Source organism: Dipteris shenzhenensis, chromosome 7 (genome assembly GCF_047967505.1).
Source record: "Dipteris shenzhenensis isolate YYH24624 ecotype China chromosome 7, Dip_SZ_1.0, whole genome shotgun sequence".
Taxonomy (NCBI): Eukaryota; Viridiplantae; Streptophyta; class Polypodiopsida; order Gleicheniales; family Dipteridaceae; genus Dipteris; species Dipteris shenzhenensis.
Window position 1 is genome coordinate 29,959,536 of NC_141602.1, and position 9,857 is coordinate 29,969,392.

The 9,857-nt window shown below is 40.9% G+C and overlaps 1 pseudogene; it reads right to left on the reverse strand.

Annotated features, from left to right (window-relative positions):
* Nucleotides 1-7,411: 7,411 nt before the first annotated feature.
* LOC147900206 (serine carboxypeptidase-like 50 pseudogene) lies at nucleotides 7,412-8,421 on the reverse strand (annotated as a pseudogene).
* Between the last annotated feature and the right edge of the window lie 1,436 nt (nucleotides 8,422-9,857).

The window sequence follows — 9,857 nt, forward strand, 5'->3', positions numbered from 1 at the left end:
TGCAAACATTACTGCACTCAATTCAGGCATGTCTGCATCCAATGTAAACATCCTGCCCTTCTTCTTTCCTTTTGCTATCAAGCGACCGTTATTTTTCATATCCTCAACAAAGCATCCATGAGGATTAAATCTAACCTGCAAGCCCTGCTCAACCATTTGACCAACAGAAACCAGGTTCTTGGTGATGTTCGGGACATGAAATACATCGGACAGGTATTTCTTTTTCCCATCCTGCATAGACAAAGGAATTTTACCAATCTGCACAATAGGATGTGCAGTATCATCACCAGTCTCCACAAATCCTAGCTTTTCCATTTTCCTTGCATCCCTGCATCCATTTCGCATGACCTGTCATGTGGTTTGATGCACCTGAGTCAACATACCACACATCATTTTGTTCTTCTGCACTTGTCACAAAATTGGTCATATGCTGTACCATAAATAGATGCTCATTTTTGTCATCACCCTGTCTACTGGAAGATGCATAATTGCCTTGCTGCAATTTTCCATTCATAATGTCATTTTGCTTTTTGTAGCAGTCCTTAGCCATATGACCCATTTTACCACAATAGTAGCATTCAACATTGCTGTTTGCATTTTGGCCTCTCTGCCATTCACCACGGCCTCTTTGGCTCCCCCTGCCTCTAGAGTTACCACGTCTGCCTGCATAGGACTGGTTTTCTTGAGTTTGCTACATATTCTGATTTCTACCACGGCTTGCAGATCGGCCTCCTCTACCTCTGCCTCTACCTCTTCCAGCATTTGAGTAGAACACAGTTTCTTTTGAAGCTCCTCTTGAAGAAGATGCACCCCATTTCTCTGCTCTTCAGAAATTAGAAGAGCAAACAACTCTTCAAAATCAGGAAATTTTTCACGGACGGCAATGGATGTCCTGAACTATGCATAATCCTTTCCTAGACCATTCAAGGTCACAGAAACTAGATCATCATCTTCCACTGGCGACCCAATGGAAGCAAGTGCATCTGCAATTTTCTTCACCTTCATGTGGTAGTCATTTATGCTCAAATTTTCTCTGTGCACATTGTGCAACTCCTGTTTGAGCTGCATTTTCCTGGCTTGCGTATTTGTGCTGTACATTTTTGCCAAAGTATCCCATGCCTCCTTTAGCGTACTTGCATCCTGAATATGCACAATCATGGAGTCCGAAATACTAATAGACAGCCAGTACATAACTTTCCTGGCTCTCTCATGCCATCCTTTAAATGCCTGCATTTCCTATTGATTGGGCAGATCTGCAAAACTGACAAAAGTGGTATTTCACCACACAGTCACTTCCTAGTGACGATTTTGCATCAACAGGCAACAAGCATGATTCTGCAACTCCCAATATCTCTGCACACAAGCATACGATGCAGCAACTTTTCACCGACTAGCCGAGCAGTGGTCGCACAGCAAAAATAGGGCCTTTTTTTGAGTGCCTGCAAAAAACTTCTGCCTTGAAAACGGGCCCCGAAATGGCCTCGAATCAAAAAAATAAAGTCACACCGCAAAGGGTGTCTCAATCTGAGACAGTGCACTCTTGCACTTCTAGTTGTGCTACCTGCAGAGATTTGCTCCCAAACTTGAAATAGGAAAGCAACACTGGTCCTCTTACTAGGACACCACGAACTTGGTTTGCTTTCTTGAGCTCCTTACCACGAACAAGGCTCTGATACCATGTGAAGATAGTGGGAGAGGGAAGGAGTCTCACTTGCGGCTTTCTCACATGCACAATGGGGGAATACACACAAAGGTGGAGGCTGAAAACAGTTTTCCTCTTCTTAGTTGTGAAAGCCAAAAGAACTCAAGTACAAAGAAATAGAAGAACCCTATATGTGGGTCTCAAAACCAAACTCAACTAACTAAGGTGGCATACTAACTGAGCCACAAACTAGAGTAGATAAGGATAACTATCATCCAGCTATTATTCATGGGCGGTGTACCAACCGCATCTCCAGCTAACAAGTCGGTGATATAAATGCACAACGGTCACCCTGGCATATCGTGAGTGGAGCAGCTCGATATCTCAACAAGACTATCCATTGCAACAACACATCAATACAAGCTTCTCCCATGAGCCTCCTCTACTTATGGCGCCCAAAAGATGCCATCGGCTCACATTTCCCAGCCCAATAGAATAGCTAGAGCCAAACTTCGAGCTCTTAAGTGCTACATCACTCCTCGATGCAAACTTGGCTCTTAAGAAATCTCTCGCCCTTGCTCAAAAAATCCCATGCCAAATCTCGGCCGTAGAAAAGACTATACACATCCTAGATCTAGAGGAGACAGAATCAGATGAAGAAGCACCCCTTCCTCTACAAAATAAGCAGAAGCTCATGGCCAGCTTCACAAATTTAAAGGTATCATTGGACCTCTCCAAGCATCAAAAGTTGTTAAAGAAGATCGGCTTATTGTAGTATGCTAGCTTACCCTGGGCATCATGGAAGGCTTCCTCGCATGCACTGGCACAATACGAGAGTTTCCAATGCAGTGGAGGTATGCTTGCTAAGAATGTCATGCTTTCCCTTGATATCATAGCACACGTCTTTCAGCTTCCTATCATCAACGAGGAGGTTGTGTACAAAAAGGGTGTCAATTCCGACATGCAGAAGTAGTTCGGACCACCAGAGACAAAAGAATTACTTTTTCATCAATAATGTTTAGGATTTGAGAAGATGCCAGTAGCTTGTTTGGTATCTCGAAAGGATGCAATTGGTCGTAAAAGTGAATACTATGAGTAGAGACTCTTATGCTACGTTGAGTGCAGCTGATAAGGGAACAAAGATATCATGGGCACATCTGCTGCACTCATGCCTTATGAGCGAGATCACTAGAAAGGATTTGAGTGCTTCCAATGCTCATTCAAGATAGGGCCGTTCTTTGCTGTGTTATTTGAATTTGTCAGCCAGATGGGTATAAAGACCCCAGAGGTAGTCCATCCGTACAGAGAAGAGCGCACCAAAACAATGCACGATAGATAGCATGAGGATGAAAAGACAAAGCAAGACATGCTACAAGCATTGGAAGATGCCTAGTACTCCAAAGAGTAAGCTACTATGGTAGTGTATGGCTAATCTTTAGCAGAACACCTGTGGCATACACCCTTAGCAGGAGAAGAGCTGTTAGCCACACCTGCAGAGCCCAAATCTTCCAAGAAGATAAAGTTAAATCCTTGAGAAAAATCCATGCTTCAAAATCCAGAGACCTGGAGAAAACCAAAGCATAACATTGCCTGTATACTACTTACAACGCCTCCCGAAAGCTCCTTTGAAGCATTTTCCCCTGTCCACAACTTGACAGACTTATAGGCATCCCTAAAACAAAATATGACCAGTCCACATACAGGAGGAATAAACTCCAACATGGAGCCATAACATGCACTTTGAGTCTTGCAGGACTATGTTGATTAAGCAGAGAAAAGTACATTTGTAGAGCTGAAATAGCAAGGGCAAGAATTGACAGAGGAGGATAAGAAGGATGGACATAAATATATGCTTAACCAGACTGACATGTAGAAAAATTTCCATGCCACTAAGTTGGAACTAGAGGAAATAAAGAGGGAATATGCTCAATACATAGCTATCCAGAAGAAGCAAGTCTCCAAACTCATTATCCAAGTCGGAGTGCAAAAGGAATGCCTGCCAACTATGACAACTTGGTTAGAGGAAATGAAGCAGAATTTTTTCTACAATTGGATCAAATGGGTGCAGCCCACATAGACTTGAATATTGAGAATCTTATACTGAAGGAATGGATCAATGCCTTGGAAGGATTTGACCAACAGCTCAAGGAAATGGCAGAAGAAGAAGATGGAGTTTTCCTCAACTCCTCCGATCTCATAGATATGAAGGCACAGCTGGCAAAGACATCTCAGTACCTATGGTCCAATCTCAAAAAATGCCTATTTGTAATTGCTCAAAGACCTTATGAGGCCTTTGTGTCTTCTGCATATGCATATGATATCATGGCACAAGAATTGGAGACACTCCGAGCTACAGTACAAGGTGCAAAACAGAGATAGATGCCCATGGATGTTGACACAGAATTGTTTGAATTGAAAATAGAGCCTGAGAAGCAAGTTTTTTTCACGTTAGTTTCGTTAATAAGAGAAAGTTTTATATGGCTTGTGAAAGTTTGTATGCTTTTATAAAAATACAAGCTTAGTATATTTGCCACAATTTGAAACTAAAATTAAAAAAAGAGCTAGGTTTAGCCTTTAAGATTATAAAATTATAAATAAAGTCCATGAAAATTCACCAAAGTTTTATATAATAAATAAATATATTTGGAAACTTTTGCCCACATATTATATATACAATTTAAAAACTTGGCTAGATCTATAGAATTAAGCACCAAAAGAAGACTTGTGCAATCAAGTACAATCTAGTGTTAACATTTAATGCTTGCTAGAATGATACTAATGTGGAGGTTTTATCTATTTGAACATGAAGCAGTTTGTTGCCAATATATCTGAGACAATACAAATTGAATTCAATACTCAATCAATACCTTAACTAGACCAATGCGTGGCCTTATATCCAATGTACATTTGGCTAACTTAAGCCTATGGTAGGCCCATCACTAGCACTATGTCTACCCCTCATCAAGTCATATAGTAGGGATATATCTCTCCATGCTTCTATCTTCAACAAGGACATGGAAGGACACTACATACATAGGTAAACATAAGCAACAAGTATAATCTTAGCAAGAAGAATCAAATGAAAATGACACAAAATTAAAGAATGAAATTTTCTATAATGGCCTGGTAGAAGGTGTCTTGTTAGATATTTTAAGTATTTCTTTAGTCACAGTTTATGATTGCGAAAAGTAGGTAAAAATTCAACTAAATTAATGAATAGAGCTAGAGTAGGGAATATGCAGTAAGTCATGTATTTAGTTGTGTGTGTCTGTGTGTGTGTGTGAAAATCTAACTTTAATTTCATCATCTACTTCTATACATTTATATATTTAGAAATTTATCACAATGCAAAGAACTTCCCAGTCAATAGAGGCTTTAAATATAAATCTACCCTTCAAGCATTCTCATATATTTAGTACACTTAAGCCATCCCTCAGCCATCTATCCAGTCTCACAATCTGGTATAATCAAAGATTCTACAGATTTATGACAAGAAATAAGAAGAAATGAACTAAACTAAAATGCCACATGCAAATACTTAAATATATGTATCAATGCATAGGGGGACATACTCTCTTTCTATTTTCACACAAACATACACACACACACACACACATATGTTATTGATCTTGGCATTGAAGTCCCATATGAGCAAGACCTCTCCTAGCTACATGCACTTCTAGATGTCCTCGTGGAGTGCTAAGGAAGGTAAGATATGTCCCTAGAGATTGTCCTAATATAATTCAATGTCTATGGGGATACATAACATGTTGTAATCCCCTCTCTCTCCCAACTCGCTTTAGGGATGCACATTGATGAATGAGCAAAGGGTGACAGTGGAAGAAAGGAAGAATTAAGAAACCCCATCTTTTGCCATGTCTATATTAGCCTACCCACGTTCCCAACCCAATCCCATACCCACATTAGCCATCTAGCCCCACGTGGGCATTGTTTTTTCCTATCAAGATGTGTGCTCTTTCTTTTTATTAGCCTTTCTATCTTGATCTCTACATCTATAATCTTCATGGAAATGCCACCCTTTTGAACCCTTTGGATCATCAGTCATTGCTTAATCAGACGACAATGTCCCCAACATGATGGGCGAGGAAGCCTTTGCTAATGCGCTAATGCACATCTTTTTTGTTCAATAGCTTTTGTAGTAGGTTACATTGACAACATTGATGCACAATGGGCAAAGGATATTGTGTAATCTCTTACAATATTGGCCAACAATGCATGTTGTTTTCATTCCTAGGTTTGTAATAGGTTTGAGTCACAAAATTTATGTACAATTTGCAAAGGGTATTAACTTTGTCTTTAAACATTCCTCTATCTAATGTATGCTGAGTGGCCATGTGCAGGCACTTGAGTTTAGGGGCCAACTCATGTTTGAGCTTTCTCCTTTGTCTCTGGCTTAGCTTGCGACTTGCATGTGTGTGTGTGTGTGTGTGTGTGTGTGTCCCTATTGATTGTCTTAAATTAGACAAAGGTACTATTATTTATCCATCAGATTAAGATTGTTTTCTTATAATCTTATAAATAAATAAATAAATAAATAAATATTGCCTAACTTGGTACCATTGTAGTCAGCCATAGTGTGCTATTTAAGGTGTGCATAAGGATATAAATATAAATACACACACACATGCATGCATGCATATTTAAAGATTTATCTTTATAAGTATATAATTAACCTACCATATATAAGTATCATTGAAAGTATTTTTGTAATTTTTAGAGAGTTATATTTGCATGTATATATATAAATAAATAAATACACACACACACACACACTATAACCTTGGGTATCCTTGTGATCAATGGGTGCACATATAGTTTTACACTTTAATGGCTCTACATGGAGGCAAGAAGAGCATGGGGGGTATTCGGAAGAATTGAGAATTGTTCACTTGATTTGTTTCATTTTCCTCTCGAACGAAGAGCATTCACACCTTACTTGTTCCATTTGTCCCATCCCGTTAACATTTTTGTTGGGATGGAGATGGGATGTGGCATTAGGTGTATTATGGAGAGGGAAATATTTGATGACCCTTGCACACCATCAATGCCTACTAGCCTTTTCTATATTGGGACCACCATTGCATGGGAATATGGGTTAGAAGGACCACCATGTACAGTGTACTTGAGACATATGACTAGTGTGCATGGTGGAAGGACGTATCTAATTTTTATGGAGGAATGGGGCTTTAATGTCCATTGGAGGAATGGAGCTCTAGTAAATATTATTCCTTGGACTAGAGAGACGAGAGATGAAGGACTCACAAGAGACATAAAAATGGATTGAAGATATTACATGTACCTACTCATGTTAGAGGGAATCTAATGTGAAAAGATAAAATGTGGATATGTTTTAAATATTAGGGAAGGACATTTTATACTTGGGACTAGTGACTAGTATGGGGGTTATGGAGGAATGCCAGGGCACTATGGCCTTGAGAAGGATGGCCCATTGATTACTTTGGGGAGTACATCTCCTTCCCCTCCACTTCATGCTTTGGCCACCAACCACAGTCCTCAATGGCCCAATATTTGTGTAGGGAGACTCTTTTGTTTGGATAAACTCTCTTCTTCCTTGTTCCTCTAATGCCATGCATACTTCTATCTCCATCCCCCACTAGCAGTTCCATAGCGCGCTGAAGGGGAGCCCACTGAGGAGGTCGCTTTTCATCACTTACTAGTTTCGTAACTACCAGTAGGAGCAGACAACCATGTACTCAGCCAACTGTACAAAAGGCAAGGTAAGAGTCTTTAAAAGGAAGGAGTTGCCAGGCCTGTCACGTTCTATATGTAGTCCAGCAACTCGTTCCTTTTATCGTTGGCTTCTATCCAGTTCTCTTCTTCAATGTAGGCCACCGCTTGATGAGCCAAATCGTCTGCTATGGCGCTTTGCGTCTCGTCGATTAGACCCATGTAGTAAGCCGTGGGAGAATGTAAAAGCACCTAGGCGACAGGGTGAGCGAGGCCGTTGCCAATGGCCATGCCATCCAAACATAGCACAAGGGGCTCAACAAATTGAAAATCCATCTGAGTGCTACGGATGGCAAACTACTACTGCTGCTTGCTAAGGATAGAAATATGTGGATCCTGCCTGCTGAGCAGGGCGATCTATTGTTCGTCCTATTTGTTGAGGATGTAGGCACCAATGGAGGGGACATACTTCCTTGCGTAGCTTTCGCTGTGATGAAGAAGGGGCGATCACGGAGGGAGGGGAAGAGGTCGAAGAAGGCCTGGAGGGCAGTGTAGATGTCACGAGTGACATGGGCTTGATCGGTGGGGATGTTGAGGAGGGAGGGGGCGATGCTGAAGCTAGAAACAACAGGATTATCGAGGAAGAGCAATCTGAAGAGGCGATTCCAGGGAGCTGGATTGTGATGGAGCTTGAGATCCTCACCAACTCGCCAAGGCCCAAGCTCGAAGAAGTTGTCGATCATGCTCGAGCATCCAGGCCCTCCTTGCAACCACAACAGAATTGGCCTCCCATCCTTCTCCTCCTCCTCCTCCATATCGTGCTTCTCCTCCTTCTGCTTCTTCACCATGCCATCACCATTTCTCCCCCTCCCTCTCCGCCCTGGTTCCTCTGCCTCATAGTACATGAAGAACATGTGCGCCCTGCTACTCTCGTTCATCACAAGATACCCGACGCTATCGGGACTGCCTCCTGTGGCACCGTGCCTTCTAGCAGCCTGCTTCCTCCTCCTCCTCCTCCTCCTCCTTCTCCTCCTGCCACCGCCGCCCAATTCAATGCTACCAACGTCCATGCCAGACCCAAGACTACATTCAGTCCCATGGTAATTCAGGAACCACAATCTATTGATCAGTTTAGCGGGACAATCATTCTACTTGTGCTCTTTCGATCTCAATTGCTCGCGCTCTTTCGATCTCGATTTCTGGCTTGGCCAAGCACTCCCTCAAATTCCTAAATTGGAGCTATGACTTTTGACATCGCTACTATAAGGACTCCTTCCTCTTGTTTTGAAACTAGCTCAATACTTAATCATACCATTCGGTTGCATGTGTTGTTCACCAATGTTAGAAGGGTAATAGGATTCGACACTTGGTCATTTATTTGGCTTGTGGTCTTGTTTTCTTAGGTACATATTTTGTGAAATAACTAGTCTTCAATACTTGGTCATTCATTTGGCTTTCGTGTTGTCGTACCTTTCATTTGGCTTTCGGTGTCATTGGAAATTGGTTTGGCATACTTTATGTAGTGTAGTATTAGATTTCAAACATAAAAGAAGGGCAGTGGCATCTGGTTCCTACGCTCACAAGGCAGGGGGCTAAGAGGCACCACGACCTAGGACCAAGTTTCTTAGATCTAGTTGACAAGTTGAAGAAATGTATGCTTATTTCTTTTGTAAAAGTTTCTGTTGTGAATATGCATATGCATCATTGTCTGTGATGTGCTCTTTCTTTGTTAATGTATTTATTGGTGCATTATATAGAGTAAGTTGAAATTGGTTTGGCATGCTTTATGTAGTATAGTATTATGGTTTCAAACATGAAAGAAGGGCTTGGTTCAGGAAGTGGTGTCTGGTTCCTACACTCACAAGGCAAGGGGCTAAGAGGCACCATGACCTAGGACCAAGTTTCTTAGATCTAGTTGACAAGCTGAAGAAATGTATGCTTATTTATTTTTTAAAAGTTTCTATTGTGAATATGCATATGCATCATTGTCTGTGATGTGCTCTTTCTTTTTAGATGTATTTATTGGTTCATTGTATAGAGTAAGTTGAAATTGATTTGGCATGCTTTATGTAGTGTAGTATCATGATTTCAAACATGAAAGAAGGGCTTGGTTCAAGAAGTGGTGTTTGGTTCCTGTGCTCACAAGGCAGGGGGCTAAGAGGCACCATGACCTAGGACCAAGTTCCTTAGTTCTAGCTGACAACCTGAAGAAATATGTGCTTATTTATTTTTTGAAAGTTTATGTTGTGAATATGCATATGCATTATTGTTTGGTATGCATGATGTGATGTGATCCTTCTTTTTTTAATAAATTGATACCAATTTCATGTATGTTGGGCTACGATAAAGTTGTTCCATTTCTTAGATTTAGAACTATTTTTGAATGCTCTTTTGTTTTGATCCTACATATGGTTTAGGGATGGAAGGATCTAAGCATAAGGCTATTGATTTTGAGTTATCTAAAGGACAACGGAAGTATGTCAATCAGGTCCTTTGAGATGAGCTT